Consider the following 22,883-nt stretch of genomic DNA (forward strand, 5'->3'; position numbering starts at 1 on the left):
AGAGACGTCTTTGACATGAATTTCCTGTAATAACACAATGACCCCCTTCAAATGTGCTAAGGGGGAGAGAACACGTTGTCTCTTAATGGGAGAACTCAGACCTTTAACATTCCAAGAAATTACATTAATTGACATTTAAAACTCTAAGAAATATATAATAAATATGAATAGTAACCAGCATGAAAAACCAACAACGAATAATAGCTGGAACAAATGCAAGCAATATATCACAAAAGTGAGAAAGGAAGAAGAAAACACAAAGAAGAGAAAATATCGAGATGTCATGAAAGAAATATAGAACAGTAGAACATCGTAATGAGATAAAGAGAAGAAAAATGGAAGACAATAAGGAAAATGAATTGAGAAACAAATAAGACAAAATGGAGCTAAGGAATAAAGCATTGCAAGAAGTAAAGACATAAGAGAGATACAAGAAGAAGAAAATAGGAATAGGAACAAAAGAGAGCTGAGGAAGAGATGAGGGAAAATAGAAAAGAAGGTACAAAGAGGAGAAGAGAATAAAAATTCAATAACAAAAATAACAAAAAGACATGCTGTAGAAAAACAAGAGAACTGGGGATGGAGGAACCACAAAAGAAAGGAAGCACAACGGACCGAAAACTCCATGGAGACGCGGCAAGGAGAAAGAGCCGCCAGGCAAATCGTGAAGAACAAATGAAAACAATTGTAGGGACCACAAGACCAGCATCTAAAGAGGTACAACAAAGAAAAAAGAGATCAAATAAAACATGAAACTAACTAAGATACAGCACCTTTACGAAAACAGCAAACAGCAGGAAAGAATCAAACAACATGACGAGCCATTACAATGAAACATAATAGAACAAGCATTAATTATGAATGAGGGATGTCCATAGACTCAGCATTACAGGAATCCAGAAACTGCTGCAGAAGAACAGGATCCTCATAAGACGTTGTCTTGTTATTGTAGGTGACCTTAAAGAGGTAGGGATGAAACAAACCGTAGCGGGCGTTCAAGGCCCGTAAAGCAGGTCTCATGTCCAGAAATTTCTTGCGACGATCAGCAGTAGCCTTGGCGTAGTCTTGAGCAAAATAGAGGTTAAAGCCGTTATATAAGAATTCTTCCCTTTTTGTTTGGCAGCTTGAAGGACTCGAAGAACATCTGTGTATTCCATAAAATACAGGATGACACCTCTGGGCTTCATTGAGGAAGTGGAGACGCTGGACCTAGACGATGAGCACTTTGAATATTTAAGGGAGGTGATGTTTGGAGATCAAGAAGAGTGGTGAGGAAAGATTGGAAAAATTAGATTGGATTTGATCCTTCAAGATTTTCGGCAAGGCCATAAATGCGTAAATTTTTACACCTGTTTCTGTTTTCCAAATTTTCAACTTGTTGCTTGAGAAAAGTGATCTCCTTGTGCATTGTGGGAACCTGGGCAATGACCGTTTGAGCTGAAGCAAAAGAACCCTCAAGATCGTCCACTCTCTGCTGTGTGTGAGACCAGCAATCTTTAAGACTCTGGAGACGGGAATTAGTCTATGTCATATAAGGTTTAAGTGCTCGAATCTCCTCCAATATAAGTTCCATAGAGATGGCTGCTGAAATGTTGGTGGGAGAGGGAGTGTAACAAATTGATGTCTTTAAGTCCAGTATATGAAACAGATTAGGTTTATTGAAGATAAGATTCAGGTCATGTAGATAAAATAGAATAAAGTAGATCCAATAATAGAAACCCCGCCAGGAGCAGATGGACTCCAGCTCAGCCTCAGATGTAACTGTCCCTGCTTTCAAGCATATACAATTGGAACACTATGTGACATCATAGATGCCTGCTGAGCAAGTAATGACAAACACTAAAGAAGGACAGAGTAGAAATGAAAGCAGGATGCAACAGGGAGGATTGGCTTTGGCCCTCTTTCCAGAATTAGTGGTAGTAGATGGAGAAGAAGATTTAGGAAATTACTTTGAAGAAGAGCGTGAAGCAGGAGTAGAAGAGCCCTTGAGGACAATGTTATCAGATTGTGAATCATCCAGTGAGTCTTGTAAAACACTAAAAGGGTTATATCTTCCAATGGTGCATTAGGAATAGTGCGTTGGTGAAGAGCAGCAGTGCGATTAGTGCGTGACGTTGCCATTGAGAAAATGAGCCAACTGGTACAGAAAAATCAATGAAAATGAAGAAATCCACTGGAAAATACACTGCGCCAGAAGTAAAACCACCAAGACACTGCTAATATGTGAGGAGAGTGAACAGCAGAAAAAATCATGAAATACCAGCAGAAATGGCTTCACAGTGATGCACTCCTCTCAATGGTAATCAATAAAAATGAAAAAGAATTACAAATAGGACCAGAAGAGAGTCATTGTATATGCAGGAGCAAGTAAATTTTTCAGGAGGCAAAAGAGGAGGTAGCTAAAATGGCGAACACATCCTGAGGAGAAGGAGATTAAAGCTAGACAATCAGCGTGAAAAAACGTCTCTCGGGTGTAGGAAAATACATCAAAAATCAACTAACGTCCAATGTTCACCAGAAGTAAAGACACAGCATCGCAGAGGTTGAGTAGTTCAGGGGAAATAGCCCTTATTTGCAATAAACTGCAAACTGGGCAAAAATGCGACAAAATGGCGGCCGCGCTTCAGACGTGAACCGCCAGGAACATGAACGAGCAAAATACCGGTGTGTGCGGCGTCTTTTGGGTTGTAAAGCTCATGCACGGGTGCCGGTAGGATTCCGCCGCTCCGCAGCGCTGTTCCGGAAATCCAAGAAGCAGTATGTTGCCTGGAAGAGCTCACGTCGCCTCACGTCGCAACGGAGCCTCCCGGACCTGTGGCCATCCTCCTTGGCGCCTTAGCCACGCCCCCAGGATAATAAATCGTACTCCTAAATAATTGTGAACTGAATTTTATCACAAACACATATGAATGTGTAGATTTGCTCCTGCAAAAAGGTGTTTACAAGTTCACTTTACCTCCAACCAGTTTTTTTTCCCAACCATGGAAGAAGTCTTACTTCTGCCCCCATCAGGAGTAATTTTCCCCTCAAAATGGGAAAAAATGAGAGAAGTGCCGATGAAAACCCCTAAAACATGCAAATTAGAACATGCAAGTTAGTAGATTTGCACAGACTCAAAAGGGCATTCCAACCCTGGAACTACAGCTTACTCAAGACACAGTATGTAGGTCTGCGTAAAGGTGCAAAATAAGGGAATTGATAGTATTCAAACCCTACTATAATATGAACCCTAGAAAAATCAGAGTGGCTATTATTAGAGCTCTCTTTTGATTTGATTGCTGCCATAATGTGTCGCCGCACTCTTTGCACCAAAGGGACAAGTGGATTTTGTTGCAGGACAAATAGATTTATGAAGTGACCTGTCCCATGGACAAGTAGATATTTTATTAAATTCCACACGCCAGAGCGGACTTCTGCTGCAGCAGGAGAAATGATTGTGCAGACTCTGGCGCAGCACAGGAGATGCGTATGGGGAGCTGAATCGGGTATCGACAGCCTTCAGGCTCTCCTGTTGCCCAACACATAGAAAGAAGCAATGTGGGTGTCTCAGATTGGACCAAGGCACCCCTACTATAAAAGTATTCAACACAGCACGAGGTGGCCCAACACCATGAAAATCCACTCATTTGTTACTCATTGCTCTTGAGAAGGATACCCATACCCTGCAAGGGTTTCATTTTTACCTGATTTCCTTACTCATGGAGCCCTAAAGAGGGGCAGGGCCACCATCAACACATAGCAAAAGTGTTGCGGGAGGCTGCAGAAATTGCAGCAGCCACCCCAGGAACATTTTTAGAAAACCCACCCTAGCACAGCTAGTGATCCAATTTCTTACACTGCTGTGTTTTTATTATGTTTTTATGGTAGAAAAATGCTTTCTAATAATTGTTATGAGTGCGAGGACACTTATAACCCATGAACATTAATGACATACATTTCAAAATATACAAATGTAGCCAGACAAATATGTTTTATTTCTTATTTTTTATTTGATCACCACAATCACATTTAACCAGTGTCATCAAATAGCCACTATTTCCTTTCAAATGTCTATTGGTTGCAATTTTGAACTAGGCTCTGAATGACTCTCGTTGGTGTCCCTAAAGGAAGGTCATACTGTTGAGGTACACCACTGTGAAAATGGGAAATTTTCTTTTATGTAAAACAACCACTGTATGAACACAATTGAACCATTGATCAATCAACTCTAGATGTTGAAAGCACACATAGACTGACACAAAGTTCATGTCAGGGAATATCTCAGTCCACGTCATTGGATTCTGTAATTCAGCACAGCACAATACCTGTCACACTTGCAAGTCAAACAAGCTAGCAGTATCAAGAAATTCACACACAGAGTCTCCATACACATTCTTAGTTACAACTGACATATTGGCAAAAGGGCAACAGAGGCAAACTCTCAAAATAATGATCCAGCAAAACCTCACCTCATTTACCACAGCCCCATATATAACCATGTAATTCAGTATCACCAATCGGATTCTTGGCCACCCGTGTATCAAAGGAACAGCATGCCACAAAGAAGAACCACAAGAAGGCCATGGGAGGGAAGTGGATAGAGTGGGATGGATTTATGGTAGATAAGCAACTATCAGATGTAGGGATTTGAAAAGTGCTAAGAGCTGTAAAGGCCTTACTTGGAACAAAGCACATCTTCTGGGTTTGTAGATACCATTGGAGGTGGCACACTGCATCCTCTTCTACAAAGCAAGCTGCCTTCTTAAGATGATGTCAAGGGTCCACCCCAAGTAAAATTCACCAAGAGTCAAGAGGCACCTGCAGAATAACCTGGGGGACACAGGAGGTGATGTTGATGGAGAAGGCAGAGGAGCTGCTTGAGATATATGAGCTGTGTGCTGAGCATATTTGCAAACTGCTCATTCCTTCAGCTCTACATTTCCCAATTGTCTTGTTCCTATAGCTTCAATTTACCACTCATCTCAGTTTACATACCACAAATGGAAAAGAACAGAAAGGAGGGAGGGGTTTTATTTACCTCCGCTTCTACAAAGACATATTTCAGTCAAACATGTCCCCCCCAAAAAAATGGTTGCATTCTAAGTTGCTCTATGATGAATCAGATATATATTGGGTAATTGAATCAACACTCGCAACCATTGGATATATGGAGTATTCATGTGTTTGAATATGCTATTGATTTAGATGAATATCATCCTTTATAAATTGGCCATCATCAGTATCATCTCTGGCTTCTTCCATTAATTAACAGACTTTGACTGGACAACTGTGGTAGGCATTAGAGGGGACTGTTGCAGCCACCATGCCAAAAGGATTGAAAAATGCAAGTCTGCCTCATCCTGACAATGTCTTTCAATGAATGCAAATCAGTAAAGTTTTAAATATAAATCCCTGAAAGAATGCTTTGATTTGTCTGCAAGAAAATATTATTCACAGACAATGTGCTGTTCATGGTCGGGACTGAGCTGGACATCTTCTCGATTGTGTATGTAAAGACACCCCACTTACCCTACAAAATGGCAAAGCAAACACTAAGTACGTTTTAAGGAAGAGCCCACATTGAAAACAATAGGATTGGCTATTTCAGTCATATGAGAATCCCTTGGCTGTTAAGGCATCACCTTCATACTTATGCAGACATAAAATGGTCATTTATCTAAGGCAATGCCTTAGACCTGAAAATATGTATTTTCAAATATGATGGACTTTCTGTAATGACTATGATTACTGAATTTGAGGTAAATGTTTTTGATTTACTTATCCATAAAGCTTACATTTCTGTGCCAAAGGCACACCAATTGCTAGCTAGATGTTAAAGGCATGAAAGTGTGTACCATAGAGGGCTCACCTATTCTTTTCAATGTAGAATTGACCACCGTGATTCCATTAGTAGCAAAAATCAAGATATAATGCATTCAATAGTTAATAAGTAAGACATCGTACACCCGTCTTTCTATATATTCTTTAGGTTTTAATTGGGATCTACAGTCCAACACGATTTATTTGCAACTGTTGAGTTGGATTTTCAATAATAACCAAATGTTAATGGAACATTAACGTTATCTATTGTAATAAGATCCTAGCTTACATGTAAACGATAGACATTCCCTAAAAAAACAAATGTTAAATAACTTTATAGTTAGGTGACATTAACATACAAGGACTAACATTTAACAACCAAAAAAAGCCTGAAATTCACCAGTTATAGTTTGGTGAGCTAACTATAAATTGTGCCCCATTATACATAGCTTAACACCTCACATATTACATCATGCATTGCATGTTAAATGACATTATTGATGATATCACTGCTGACATATCAAATTACTTCATTGATGACATTATTGATGACCCACAGAGCCATGGACAGAGTGCTATGTCACTCCAGTGGGCTTTTTCTTCCTTTTTGGTGTCCCATAAGAGGAAAATGGGACCCAGAAGTTTAAAAGAAATTGTGTTTACTAGGAAGAGGTTGTTTTATTTTAAGTTTGAACCCAGGGGGTGAAATTGTCAGGATCTGTTGAAGTTTTTATTAAAAGGTCTATATTGTTTGGTGTTGCGATACTGCATTACTGCATTACTTGAAATGGTACCATGAAATGGTACCATGGTACCTGTGACTCGCAATGAAACTACATCTCATTTGCTAATGTGATTGTATTAATGTATTTTAAAGATGTTCCCACCCTATTATTGTTTTACTATATCCTCCAACTCACACGGTGCCACAGTGTGACACACATTATCAGCTCCCATCACACAATCTCCTGGTTAGGAGCCAATATCACACAGTGGTGAGAAAACAAGGTGAAAATCACTCCAAATAGTTGTTTTCCAGCTTGTTTTCAAGAGGGTTTGAATGGCCGTCATCCATTAAGGGGTGTGAAAACACCCCAGGACATCAGAACCAGCCTCAGCAAGTTTTTTTTTCGGGGGGGAGGAGGGGTTTTGGGGGTGGGTGTGGTTTAAAAGTGTGTCTTAGGTACTTCTTGCCTTCATGGCCCCGCCCCCTCCTCAAACTGTGCCATTTTTCTTCAAGTTGGCAGGTATGGTTTTAGGGAGTGGCACTCAAGTGTATTGACATCCTCTGCATAAAGGCATCTGGAGAAGATCCCAGAGCATCTGAAGAATCCAAGCAAGAACAGGAAGAGCAGAGGTTCTTTCAGCAGTGCATTGTTTGAGACTTCTTTCATCCACATAGTCAAAATAAAGTCTCTGGAAAAGTGTCTACCTGTACCGTATGCCACCAAGGTTTTCCAGGGATACTGGAAAATAGCACTCATTTGGACATCTAGGATGACCATGCATCTCAATGCTTGGCATGCTACACTATTCAAATCAGCATAAAGGAGACATTAGGAAGATGAAGTAGCCTCTACATCTTCTGCTCCACTCCAGAGGCTCCATCATGCAATGTTCTTCCTCCTGAAGTAGATGACACTCAAACCCAAGATGTGAACCGACTATATGCAGAAATTGCATTACATTCATGAAATATGCAAAAATGATATCTGTTGGAGAACAGAGTGCAACAGCTAGAGAACAGAAGTTGACTCTTCACCAATCAAACTGCAGAAAATACATTTTCTTTTTTGTGTGTCCTTAGATGTGGTGTTTTTGGCTTTTTTTTAGATAACCCCCCAAAAAGTAAACATTTACAGAAAACACTTTTGTAAAGCAAACCCAATGCAAAACATTGTTGTATTCACTTTTCAACCCAAGTCAAGATTTACATTGGAAATTTGGCCAAAGCAATGCAAAGTAGTGGTATGCACAACTTTGCACTACTTTTCCACAAGGGAACATTCCATGTGTGGGACAAAAAGATTTATATCCATTCATCCATGTTTTTTTATGCAAATCCCTATGTATTTATATTTGTAGACATATATTGTCGACAGAGATCTGCACCATGCCTCCTTGAAGCAGGTATAATTATGGAACAACTTTTAGAGCTGTCCACAGTTTCCAGCTTTGAATGTATGGTGCATTTTACAACACACACACAAACTGGGAAAGCATTGAAGTATAGTTTTTATACTGGAAAGTTTCCCATACAGTACAAAAACTATGGAGCATATTAGCAAGAACACCGTTAAAATTATCGCCATTTTAGCGGCAGGAAACTGCTGCTAAAACGGCGATAATGGACTTGCTAATATGCGTTATAGAACTCCAACAGAAACCCAGGTTAGATGTGCAGGACATCTAACCTGGACTTCTATTGGAATTCTATAACGCATATCAGCAAGCCCATTATCGCTGTTTTAGCTGCAGATTCCTGCTGCTAAAACGGCTGTAATTTTAACGGTGTTCTTGCTGTACTGTGGCACAACATTGTGTGCATTTCTAATGGCAAACTAAAGTGTGTCGTAGCCAGTAAGGGACTAAAGCATTGTAGATGAAGTACCTAAGATGCACTTTTTTTTATTTTTATTTTTTTTCCTTTTTTTTTCCCATCAACATCAGAATTACATATTTATAATACATTGCCAGAGAAACAGAAACACACAAAAAGAAAAAAAAAAAAATATATATATACATATATAATCTTACAATTCAAAAAGCATTATCGCCAAATTTAAAACAAATAAAGCATTTTTTCCAAATACGCAAAGAGTTTTAGACTGGGAAGAGTAAGTAAAAAATAAATAAATAAATAAATAAAAAAAGAAAAAATGGGAAAAATTTATCTCAGACACAATAGAAAACCATCATTAAAAAATATCACATATTCTTAATTGCGTCTGCCTTTCCCCCTATTTCATCTTAAATCTCTCCCAGCCTCCTTTTCCATTCAATTATTGGGGCCCATATCCTCCGTCCAGCCTCTTTTTTTTCCCTCCCCTTTTTTTCATATAGGGCCATTTCTAATATGTATATGTCCAGTACACGAGAGATCCATTGCTGTAATGTTGGGGGGTTAGGGTCCTTCCAGAGTGTAGCTATGCATAGTCTGCTAAGAACCATAGCTAAATACAGAAACTCATGGTGAAGAACATCTACACCCACCCTCACTACACCCAAAATCATAACTTCATCTGTCAAAGTTAGATGTATCCCGAGAGAATCGGAAAAAAATTGTTCCAAAGATTTTTTATATATGTCCAGAGAGGGGCATGATGCAAACATATGAATTGTATCTGCTTGCGTGGATTGGCATCTCGGACAGATGCACTTTTAATGTTAGTGCTGTCCTGCTCTCTCCCTTTCATACAGTACTGTGCACCAAGTTTGGCCAGTGCACTATGTTTTCTTAAAAGTTAGCGAATCTGCCCCATGCTGCACTGCTTAACTTTCAAGTTAAAAATAGAGAAAACACAATAACTACCAAGATATGTTGTCATCTTATTGTCTTCTCTAGTGCTATTAGACTCTTCTCTGAAATGCACTAATGCAGATACTGTTTCACAATAGCACAAGAGAGGTTCAATTCTGTTAAGCACATGTGTTTATACTGAAAGAGGACCCTTCTAGTAGTATAACAATGCTGCTACCTTTTTCCAAATTTGTATGTGGAAGTAGAAAGGCATATTGTATAGCAATGACAGACAGCGAAAGAATAGGACTGTGACTTACATCAGTATAGATGTTGCTTTCCTGTTCTGTCCTGCCAAAAATTAAAGCTTAGCAGGTTTCCTCCCTGTGGGGTATTCCATGCTACCTTTTTTAATGTGATCCTCTATATTTTTGCTTATTGATATGCCATGAGGTATATGAATTAACTACTGACACAAGACAATGCATCTACCTTCGTTGCTATAGCCTGATTAAGAGATCAAGATGATGGGCCGGATTCTCAAAGTAAAAGTTAGAAATGGTAAATCAATAATTCCTTTTATGAACTTACCTTTTGATATGTTGTCACCCGAAATTATGTCCCCATTATTCTTGTACTATGAAATTGCATTGTTGTTGATACTCAGTAGTACAATCAGTTCATTTGGCATATTTGATGAATTCTAACATATTTTCCATCATGCCCTTTACAAGACCCTGCTCTACGTCCAAATTACATCAGAAAATTATCTTTGAATTTGTACGCAGACTTAGAGGATTTTCAAAAGCAGCTGTTTGAGAAAGTGACTTAATCAAGTCTCTTAACCACTTTTTGACATATTGGTATGCTTAATCCTTGATGCTCCATCTTGTCTTATTGAGCTAAACTTAATAATTTCCTGCACCTTCAAGTGTAACTCTTAAACTGTGCAGACTCATCCAACAATGGCACTTTTTTGTGTGCGTTTCTGGAGCTCCTCCGTTACAGGTGGAGGTGAATTTCTGTCTGTCATACTACACCTATTCTAATGTTTTTTTAGCAAAGTGCCATACTTCTCTTCTGAAACCTGTCTCATATTTCTAGTTAATTCAATATATTCGAAATGTAGCATATATAGCCATATATGATGCCTAAGAAGCTCTATGTTTGCTCATGCAGCAGCTTGTTCGAGAATTGCTACCCTTTCACTTGCGTGAGATGACAAAGGTCATCAAACACTATGACATGTTTTCTTCTGAATGGTATATCATAATTTCTTCTGAGATTGTCCTGCATTCTCAGGTGAATGAAGGCTAGCATTAATTTAGAAACCATGCTAACCTCATAAATAATTCAGACCTTCAGTTTTAAGAACGCTGTGAACTTCATGAGACGCATTGTCAAATAACTTGATGTATTACAATTTGTTTCATGGTGGGGCTCACAGTCGAATCCACCGAAACGCGTCAACAAACCCTGTTGGGATAAATATAATTTTTAATATTTGTATTTTGATAAAGTTGTTGTGATAAAATTGTTGATGGGCATTAGGCACTGTATTAAGAATAATTTACTTATGCCAATGAACTTGTCTGTTTTTAACAAAAAATTCTTTTAACTTTTTAATAAATATTGTGAAAATTATTTCTTAAATTTGACATTGCCTTTGTGGTTCTACTAACGTGTGAAAGGGCCATGAAAGTGACAGGTAGAGTTGTTGTGGTATAGACAGGAACCTGATTTGAATGATGAGATCAGTAGAATTATCCCATTAAACAAACAGAACCCAGGGAACACTTTGTCTTTACTGTATTTTACCCAGTTCCTGTGGATCCAAAGGGTACTCTCTTCCCTTGTTAAGTTTATTATGCACAGCTTGTTAGCCGGAGAGTGGTGGCAACACTTGTCCAAATAATATGGACACGATTAAAACCTTCGGGTTTACTGAAGATCAATTCTCTAAAATCATTGGTAATTCTAAAAATACCAGTGCATCTATCATTACGGATAGTAATTCAGAAAAATTGAACACTTTCTGGAACTTAAAGAAAAAAGTGATATGCTCTGAGCTACATGCCGATTTCTTAATAGAATATTGTAAAAAGGGCATCATCCCTATAGGTCTACAGGTGAAGAATGAACCTGGACTATTTGTGAAAAATGAAAAATGTACTGAACATTGGACCCTAATAGCCAACCGCTGCAGTAGGGATTGGATGCTTTTAATAATTGAAACAGCCCAAGAATATATTCTTATTGAAAAAAGAGACTTAGAAAAGATGGAGGCAGAACTTAAAAACAGCTACAGTAATGCCCTGGAAGAGTCAAAGAAGAAACTTAATGAGATAGCAGAAGATGTAGATGGTTATAGGGAATACCTGATTGGAAAAAAGACAAATAAGTTGAGAAAAGACATAAATAGATACAGCACAGAACTAGTGTACCCTTATACAGAAAAAGATTATTATGAGACACCAATTCAGGAAACTAATCAGAAGAAGAATTGGTATCCCTATTGCCCCAGAGGGCAAAGGAAAAATTTTAATTTTTTTCCGATACGTCCTTTGCCAGCACAGAATCCGAAGACGATAATCACACTGAAAATAGAAATACGAAAGACTCAAATCAAGGGCAAATAAGAGAGCAGAGACCTTTTTTAGGGCAATACCAGCAGAGACCAAATCAAGCGCTGAGGGGGAGAGGTTGTGGGAATTACCAACGACCAGCTCCTCAATTCAGACCCCTATACATGAAAACACAAAGTCAGAAAACATGGGATTAAGTGGGAAAGAAAAAGCACCAATTATAAATCTATCTGGAAAAATGCTTAGTAAGGACGAGGAGAAAGTACTCAGTTTAGGATTAGGATATGCACCTATCTCAAAACCTAATTCCAATGAAATTTTAAAAGATGTAAAAAGTCTCTTCAGAAAAGTTAGATTAAAACAATATTTTTTAAATAAAGAACCACCAGAGAAAAGAAATCAGTCGGGTTTAAAACCATTATCCACATGGACACCGGCCCGATCCATGTTAAACAAAAATGTAGAACTTTTTGAAAAAGCTGTTGAAAAAGACATAGATGACCTTTTGAAAATAGATGCTAAAATATACAACAACAATTTATCCAAAGAATGTAGGGAGGCATTAAATCATTTAGAAACATGTGAGAGCCTGACGATCAAGCCCGGAGATAAAGGGGAAGCATAGTGTTATTAGACACAGAAGATTACAATAAGAAAATGCTTTCCCTTTTATCAGTCAAAGAACACTATAGAACCTCATCACAGGAGGAATGGAAAAGCCAACAAATTAGCATTAAAAACACTCTGGATTTAGCAAGGGAGGACGAGATTATCTGTACTGATGAGTATGGGTTTTTATATAACCCCCATCCAGTACTTCCTGTAATATACGGGTTACCAAAAGTGCACAAAAGCCTGACCAACCCCCCATGAGACCCATAGTCTCTAGTTTAAACTCACTCACCGAACCTCTTAGTATTTATGTCGATAAATTCTTGAGACCTCTGGTATCGAAACAAAAATCGTACATCAAAGACACGACAGAGATGATAAAGAAAGTAGAAGGCTTAAAATTTGATGGGTGCAAACAATGGTTAGTATCGCTTGATATTGAAGCGCTCTACACCAACATACCTCAGTCAGCCACAGTAGAAACTGTTAGAGAGCTCCTCAAGGATGAAAATGGTGACCTGTCAGAACACTCATATTTCATCATGTGAAAGCGTGACCATTGGTGGCGCTTCATAGACGATATATTTTTTATTTGGAACGGTGAAAAGAGTGAACTCAATGAATTCATTGAGTGGCTTAATAGTGGAGATCCTAACCTTAACTTTACTTCATCTATGAGTCAAGAACAGTGTGACTTTCTAGACATTAATATAAAAACAAAGGGTTATGAACTAATGGTGGATTTATATGTCAAGCCCACAGATCCAAATACGATGCTGCACTACAATAGCGATCATCCGAGATGCCAAAAGGACAATATTCCTTTTGGGCAATTTCTGCGCCACTGCAGGAATTGTACTGATAGTAAAGATTTTGAAACTCACGCGGAGAACCTGAAAGTGAAACTTAAAAATAGGGGTTATCCCAATCGGATTGTAAAACAGGCCTACAAGAGAGCTCAATTTTATAACCGTGAGGCTTTGTTTGAAGAAAATACTCGTGACAAGCAAACGATGAACAAAATAGTATTTGTTTCAAACTACTCTACAATCAGTAACACGTTAAAAAACATTATAAATAGAAATTGGAGCTACCTCCAGGATACCAACTTAGAAAAAATTGAGAAACCCTTATTCTCATACAGGAGAAACAGGGCTATTAGAAACAGGTTAGTGAAAACCCACAGAGATAAAGCAGTAACTCAACAAAGAAGTATTGACACCAACAGTACAGTAATAGGCACTTATCCATGCAGTGCTTGTGTTAACTGTAAATCTATAATACCAGGCCAAAAAATTGAACTAAATGGAGGAGAACATATGCTCCAAGACATGTATAACTGTAAAACCAAAAACGTGATCTATTTGATTACATGTCCCTGCGGACACGGATACGTAGGAGAAACAATGAGAGAAGTGTGTGTTTGGTTGAACGAACATAGGTCTGCCATTCGGACCAATAAATGTAATGCCCCCTTAACAGAACATTGGTCTCAATGCAAACACACACTGGAAGATCTACGCTAATGTCCAGGAGAGGAGGTAATGTTGAACAAAAGAGGAAGACATGAGAACAATTCTTCATGTGTAAATTTAAAACCCACACTAATGGTCTAAATAACCGTGAATAATGGGAGAGACTATATAGATAAAACTCCTAAAGAAATAGTAAGGGACTGAGATGATCAGAAAATGGAAGGCTAAGAGATAATTATTAACTTGGGGGGGCATCAAAGGCAGAAGATATAATGAATGAACTGGGGAATGTACAGGTGACTGATGAGAACAGCAAAACACTGTAAGTAGAAGTCAAGGAGGAATAATTAATATCGCTGCAGATATTGTCCACTAAATATGCATATGATTGTAGGATATATAATAATATAAAATTATCTAATCCATACGTAATCCGTGCGAGATAACAATAAACCATGAAGATAAATACTTGGAGTGATAATAGTTAATGTTATCGAAATAAGGTACCCAATCATGATGAGGCCACTGAAAATGTGAAAATAAATAGAAACCATGTGAGATTGTAAATAAAAAAATTGTTCAGCCCATGACTAAAAATCATTTAGCCCACGACTAATACCTGAGAAGACTGAGTAAGCGAGAAGAGTGTGTAAGAAATAGATAACTAACACCATTTAAACATGGCGCCCACTCGAGACCGGGCTCAAAAAGATCCGTGAACATAGAACCAAAAAAACAGCATATGCGCGCGATTCGGTCACATGACCCTCCAGAACTATTTAAAATACCGGAAATAGATTGTACTCACCCCCTCGTACACAAGAGTGAAGGTGAATCGGTGAGGCATGATAAGAAAATACTTAAGGTAAGCCATGGGGAAGAGAGGGGCATCGCTAAACGCTAAACGTAAATAAAACTCAAGCTCGCATGGGGCTATGACGCACTAACATAGTTGTCTGCCCAAGAAATAACATAGGCGCCCTAGGATATTACGCTAAAATAGAAATAAAAGTGTACCGTGGGATAAGAGGACTTTGAGGGTACCGTAAGGATTGATGTAAAGATTACTCATGGGCCTTAAATAGAAAGTAAGGGGAAGCCACACCCAAATAATGCGAAGTCATGTAACTCTACATATGCAGCGAGGAGACATGGCCCATTTTGCTTCAATAACGCTGTGGCAATGTCTTCAATAGCGAACTTGGGAGTAATCAATAAATAGGTTTTCTAAATAAAAAAGAGACCTTGTGCACATAAATATATGGAGTGCAATAAACGATAAATTTGGAATGTTTCCCAAAGGCTCACCCTAATGATATGGACAATTAATAAAGTCCAGCACAAGAGGAAGAGGCACATAAGAGACGTGACCCTAGCCGTGTGGCAAAAGATATAAGGTGAGCAAAAAAATGTGTGACAATACCTCAAAGATGCATAGGAACAAACAGGTGACTAACAGCAAGCATTCTCTCTCGATTTACCGTTCATCCAGAAAATCAAAAACGGGTCTGTGTGCACACCAAAACAAATTATACTTCACTGAGTAAGGAGGCGCAAAGAATCAAAAGGGTGAGTGATTCACCAAACAGGCCATTATAAGGATATGAATTTAGAGAAAGAGAATAGAGGAATAACAGAGATATATATTCCCTTACAGCTGCTGATCTTTTAAATAAATTAATAGCGATTGCAGTTATCCTGACTGTATAATCAGAATACATCAATAAGTATTCTCATAAAGAATAACACAGGTACGAGATGTTGATTATCCATTTATTTTAAACTTAAACATCGCAATAAGTAGTTTATAGTAGAACGACTATTTATTTCCAAAGGCTGGAAATGAATACAACCAGCAATGCAAGTCATAAAAAGACGTACCTGAATTGACGAAAGGACACGGAATAGATTTTTTACAAAGGTATGCAGCCTAAAGAAATGTATAAATATAATGAGTGAGGGAATGAACTTGTGTGAGTGAAGGGGACCCACTTAAGAAGAAGAGGGGGCGTAAATGTATGAGGTGACACCCGTTACTTTGTAAAGATAAGCAGGGGAAACCACAAGTGAGTGAGGGCACGAATCCGTGTGAATGAAGGGAACCCACTGGGGGAGCTAACGCACCAGTACAAACTAGGCATATCGATAGCAGGACCGCAAACAGCATAGGTGCGGAGTGTAATGACTTGATTTAAAAAGATACGATATGTAACTGAAAACTGTACCCTCGGATGTATTTTTACTTTGGATTTTTATATTCACCGATTGTTGTGTATTATAAATTGTCCTGAAGAAGGTGGGGCTCACAGCCGAATACTCCGAAACGCGTCGACAAACCCAGTTGGGATAAATATAATTTTTAATATGTTTATTTTGATAAAGTTGTTGTGATAAAATTGTTGATGGGCATTAGGCACTGTATTAAGAATAATTTACTTATGCCAATGAACTTGTGTGTTTTTAACAAAAAATTATTTTAACTTTTTAATAAATATTGTGAAAATTATTTCTTAAATTTGACATTGCCTTTGTGGTTCTACTAACGTGTGTAAGGGCTGTGAAAGTGACAGGTAGAGTTGTTGTGGTATAGACAGGAACCTGATTTGAATGATGAGATCAGTAGAATTATCCCATTAGAGAAACAGAACCCAGGGAACACTTTGTCTTTACTGTCATGTTCCACTGACATCATTAGCAGGGATGCAAAGTTATACCTTTTATGTTGTGTTGTATTCAGTCATACCTCTGCATGCTGTTACAACAAATGAACGGTTCAAGTCTATATTTAACTCTATGTAAGCTGTAAGCACTTGTGGAAGGACATTTTCCCAATGCCTGCCTGACCACTAACATAGAGAATTGTAGGCTTCAGTCCGTTGCAGGCACATTCAGATTTCTCTAAGTTGTGCTGTAAGACTGTTTAAATGAGTGTAGTCAATTCTGATCGTATCTGTAGCATTTTATACTTCGTTCATAGATATGGTGGCCTCATTTGCTACAATAGATTGACCAAGTGGATGTTGACTACCTGTGCCTGAACCTTCACTTGCTTGAGATCTCTCTTTGGCAGCTTCACCTGTAATTGATTCATCATTCAACATTTTCATGTAAATGGAAAGGCTGATGTTATGGTCTCTGTTTCTTGAAAAACAAGGAGAGTTGCATAGTTTTCTACATAGAGACATCTGACCATATCTGAAATTAATGATTGTAGTTTTCACTGTAATGCCATCTGGCCTACTTCTTTAAATCATTAGGGTGACATATTTTGTATTATCCCTAACAACTAAAGTAAACCGTTTTTTTGCCCTACAGTTTGGACATGTGTGCTTTTGCATGGCTTTTTTCAATAAGCCATCAAATGACACTTATTAGCCAATGTCAGTTCTGGAAGAATGGTGACAATTCACACATTCATGTTCCCAGGCATAGATGGTTCCAAAGAATTATTCAATAGTGCCTGCAATAAACTAAATGTCCATATTTCCATTCCACCTAGAGATTTAGAGACAAATACAGTTTAATAGTCATTGAAAGGTTTGGAAGCCTCACCTTTCCTAATGTTTCATGTGTTTTCAGGGATTTGCCAGTAATAAAATGTCTGCCTGCAACCATGAAACTGTTTACTCCCCCTTTGGGAATTACAGGCCTAGGGAAGCCAAAGCGACACTAGTAGTATATCCATATTTGGAAAGTTAACATTTACTGTCTACAGGTTATATTCGGATACATCTTAATCTCACAATTAATGTACCACTCAATGAATGGCAAAGCGGAATCATCGGCATCGTCTGTAAATGTTGGTGCATCTTTTAACCACAGTAACATGTGTGGGGCTGTTCTAGTTTGGTATTCCATAATTTAAAAGTCTACAACCTTCCCAAGGTGAGAATTATGTTTTGTTGCAGGCGAAAGCAAAGTATGGCTTGAAACCTGTGACCAAAGTACCTCCAAACCTTTACTGGATCAATTTAACATAATTCTCCAGGTGTCTTGAAATTGATACCAGCAATATTCGAATTTGTTAAAATCGTCCCAAGCATACTCTACACAGCTGATAAGTAAAAACGTAGGAGCACCTAAATTATGAAACAGGCACTTTATCTCAGTATGACAACTGATTCATTTGTAATAAGTTGACATCATCAAATTCATCAAGGTTTACTCAAGAATTTCATCTTTGCTGAAAACGTTTTCGAGAAACGTTCTTACTCATATTAAGGAATCCTGCTGTTTTGAGAATTTCTGCTATATCATAGTACACAACAGACAGTTCAATTTCAAATAGGAGATAAAAAACGTTATTAAATGATCTGTCAAAAGCATACATTTTCAAAATATATAGTCTGGATTACCTATCCTCGATGACCTTGTAGCAACCTCTTTCTCCTGTAGGAGAAAGAAGTGGAAAACAACCAGCTTATAATCTATTTTCCCATACACTAATTGGCTCACCTTTTGCTTGCCTCGTTTGGTATAACTTGAAGGCATCACCCAGGACATCTCTGGAGTGTATTGAATGAATGCCATAGATTTCTTCTGCTTTAGCAGAACCTACGTTCTGAAACTGACGACTCTCTCTTGACTTTGAAGGGTGTGCACCAACAAAAGACAAATGTTGAAATGTCTACTTGACATTGACATACGTTTTCCTATCTTTATAATGCTTGTTTTAGGCTTTCCAGTTTTGCAGGGATTTCTTTACTTTATTTAAGCTAAGAAGTTCATGCCAAATGTTTTTATATTTTTTGTTGGCACACTAGTAGTTGTTCATTTTCTCGTTTCACAGCAAGAGGTTCAATGCTCTCCTTCAAGTCTAGTAGAAGATAACCTACTTTTACTTTCAAGCTTTTCAATCGGTAACTTGAAGGTAACTTTGCACTTGATTGCAAATTAAAGTTGAAAATAGTGTATAGTTTGGATGATACAACTCTCATAACAATTCAACTGCTGGAGTTCAGTAGAAATTGGGGACATCTCTAATTATGAATGCCACTTGCAGGCATTTTAATCAAAACAACTTTCGAAATCAGCTATTAAGTAAAGACATAGGTTAAACCACTGTACCTGATCGCTGCCTCAAATCTGGATGTTAATATCTACCTTTTTGATATGTCCCTTGTAGTTCATATGATGCCAACAAAAAATACCTTATGAGGAATTACTGCAGATGTGTCTGTGAACTCAGAGATTTCTTTCCTAAAACTGTCTGCAACACATTCTCTAAAGTGATTGCTTCAATGGGAACATGTGCATCTACTTCATTTTCTTCACACTCTTTTTCTGGCCCCCTGTGTTTTAATTGAATTTGCATTGAAATTCTTGTTACATCAGAATGTGTCCCATGTAATAGTACATTATTCATTCCTTCTAGGTCATGATGAATTCTATTCACAATTTACAACTTCTGGACTAGGTTGTTCATCTTATTGTTGTCAAGTGACATCAGTCAAATAGGATGGAATGTTCTTTCACACGTCTATTTTGACAATCAAGCCAGAGAATTGCGCTGCACATTTGAAAGTTTCCTAATTTTGCAGGGATCAAGTTTGTTGAATTCTAATTTTCTGCTAAACTGTAAGAACAAGCACACTTTTCAATTGAACGTTGTTTTATGTTGCAAAATTGCTGCACTGCCATTCACAAACAGGCACTGGTGTTCTTTGTTACAAACCTGATCCATAAATATATCTTCTTTCTTTCTTTGCGCTAACATCTGCTTTGGGACTAATGTACATTCTTTCACATCACATGCATGTACATCTCTGTCAACAGCAAAACCTAAAATGTGCAGCTGGTAGTAACTCTCCTCACAAAAACAAATCTTCTGCACTGGAGATATGTTTCCAGTTTCCTTCAAACATGGCAAAAAGTTGGACTTGTTTATGTTCTGCTTTTGTTGAAAATTTGTAATAAGTTAACTTGCTTATGTAAGCTCTGTTAAGAATGACAATGAAAAACTTCCACTTTCACAAACTGCTTCAGCCTATGTCTTGATTCCAGTGGCACAGTGAGCATGGCACCCTTGTCTGGGCAGGTAATCCACGTTCACTACGAATCTTTTTTTCCGCGGACTTTGACTCTGCATACCATTACTCCGCGAGGTCATTGACCCTGCATACCATCAATCCGCATTTTTTCACAATGCTTGTGCATTTACCACGCATGCCTTTACAACAAATTACATTTTAAAGGCATGTATGGTAAATGCACATGCGTTGTGAAAAAAACCCAGACTTCATGAAGAAGGAACCAGGAGGAGAGAGGAACCACGACGAGAGAGAGGTAAGGGGGTTTGGGTTAATTTTTTTAGGGGTGGGGGGTCGTGCTGGGGTAGTGATTGTGTAGTATAGTGTAGTGTTTGTGTAGTGCAGTGTAGTGTTGTGGTGGTTGTGTAGTGGAAGGCCGTGCTGGGGGTAGTGTTATAGGGTAGTGTTGTGGTGATTGTGTAGTGTTGGGTAGTGTAGGGTAGTGTTTTAGGGTTTAAGGTATTGTCGGGGGTCGTGCAGGGTAGTGTTTTAGGGTTAAGGGAATTGTTGTAGTGATTGTGTAGTGTAGGGTTTAGGGTAGTGTTGTGGTGATTGTGTAGTGTAGTGTGTAGGGTAGTGTAGGGTAGTGTTTTAGTGTTTAAGGTAGTTACGGGGGTCGTGCAGGGTTGTGTTTTAGGCTTAAGGCAATTGTAGTGATTGTGTAGTGTATGGTTGTGTTGAGCTAGTGTGTTAAGGTTTTGGGTAGTGTTGTGGTGTTTGTGTAGTGTAGGGTCATGCTGGGGGCAGTGTTTTAGGGTTTAGGGTAGTGTTGTAGTGTTTATGTAGTGTAGAGTAGTGTTTTAGGGTTTAAAGTAGTGTCGGGGGGTTGTGCAGGGTAGTGTTTTAGGGTTAAGGGTATTCTTGTAGTGATTGTGTAGTGTAGGGTTGTGTTGGGGGTAGTGTGTTAGGGGTTTGGGTAGTGTTCTGGTGTTTGTGTAGTGTAGGGTCATGCTGGGGTAGTGTTTTAGGGTTTAGGTTAGTGTTGTGGTGTGTGTGTAGTGTAGGGTAGTGATGTGGTGTTTGTGTAGTGTAGGGTCGTGCAGGGGTAGTGTATTAAGGTAGTGTTGTAGTGTTTGTGTAGGGAAGAAAAGTGGTTTATGGTAGTGTTGGGTCGTGCTGGGGAGTGTAAATGTAGGGAAAGGTCTGGGTGTCGAGGGTGGGTTGTGCAGGGGTACTACATTAGGGTGTAGGGTAGGGTAGGGTAGGGTAGTGTACTCTCACTTACCTTTAACATTTTTACAATGAGTATACCTTTAACATGCATGCCTTTGTGTTGTAATGACATGCGTGGTAAAGGCATAGTTGTTGTAAAAGTTTGCGTTGTGATAATTTGTGGGGTGATTGTACTTGCGGTATAATAACTGCGGATTGATGGAATGCGGGGTAATTGTTTGCGGTAAAACGTCACATATTCGTCTGGGCATACCTGTGCCACTTAGAGCAATTAAGGCTGGACTGTTCCCATTGGGAGCAGTGCCAAGGCTGATTTGCAGATTATTGGGTTCAAACTGGAATGTTGTGGGGAGCAAAATAACAATGGATTAAACCCAGATCTGTCACTGGTGGTGAATGTTTGACAATGTCCAAATTCCGTCCATCATCTTTTTGTGTTGCAAGTATATAAATAAGTCACATTTACCTCTTTTTATTTGAGACACCAGTATAAAAAGTGATCTTCCAGCTGTACCAACCACAATAGCCTAATTACAAAGATTCAATATTCTAAGCTAATGTGTAAATAAATAATGTACAGTGTGAATCTACCACATTTAAGCAGCACATATGCTGAGTCACAGTAGACATGTGCTCATGATGGCTGCGAGCCGTCAAAACATTGCCTCTCCTCCCACACTAGGTTAATTCCCCGCCCGTGTGGGAGAATTAATCAGTAGGCGGAGTTCTGACAGCTCCCGGCCGTCATAAGCACACGCCCACCATGATTTATGACGGGCAGGAGCCATCATGAGTACCTGACCGCCACGCCCAGCCCTGCCCCCTCACACCGCGGTGAAATTTGCGGCAAAGGGGTTAAAGTATTTTCTTATAGTGCCAAGTGTCTCATCTTTATTCAGTAGTTTGTACATTTGGTTTGGCTTTGGCCATCTTTGTTCTGCTGCATTACTGACCAGCACCTCATCATACTTTCTTTTCTATGATGCAGGTGGATGATTGGAATAGATGAGGAGAGCACAGAAAAGCAAGCAAGAAGAAAAAGGATTGGCACAGTAGCAAAAAGTAATGGAAAGTGATTTGTAGCCTTTTCCTTTATTGGTAGCAGTTTGGCAGTAGCACAGATCACTTTAACCGCATGAAGTCACTTTGCGGTACCGGGAGGCCCAGCGGGACCACATTCTCCAGCATTCCTTGCACCAGGCTGTGCCAACATGTATCGCTTGTGCCACGTAGCGCAATAAGTGGCTGAGGGTTCCAGCAGCGCTGGAGCCTTTTCCATTGTTGGCAGTAGCACGGAGCACTTTAACTGCACGAAGTCACGTTGCGGTACGGGGAGGCCCAGCAGGATCACATTCCGCAGCATTCCTCGCGCCAGGAGGCGCCAATGCATATCGCTCATGCTAGGTTGCGCATTTAAGCAACTGAAGGCTTCTGCAGCGCAGGACGCGGGCGGGCGTGCCTGGGCCGCGCCCAGGCCTCACCCGGGCCAAGGGCAGGCCCTTCTTCGCCTGTCCGCGTCAGGACGTGGCAGGGCTGGGCCATCCCCCTTGGATTTGCATGAACTGTCTAATCCTAGTAAGAGTTATTTACACCCTTTTTGCCTGCTTGATAATGCGAGATGCTGAATCAATCATGGGCAAAAGGAAATTATCATTACAAGGGGGAAATTGCCCATGAGGAGTGCACCTATTACAAAATATTTAAAAAATGCTGTGGGGCTCATAAATAGTGAAATAGTGCATGTGAAGGA

The sequence above is a fragment of the Lissotriton helveticus genome, chromosome 10, assembly GCF_964261635.1.
Source record: "Lissotriton helveticus chromosome 10, aLisHel1.1, whole genome shotgun sequence".
NCBI lineage: Eukaryota > Metazoa > Chordata > Amphibia > Caudata > Salamandridae > Lissotriton > Lissotriton helveticus.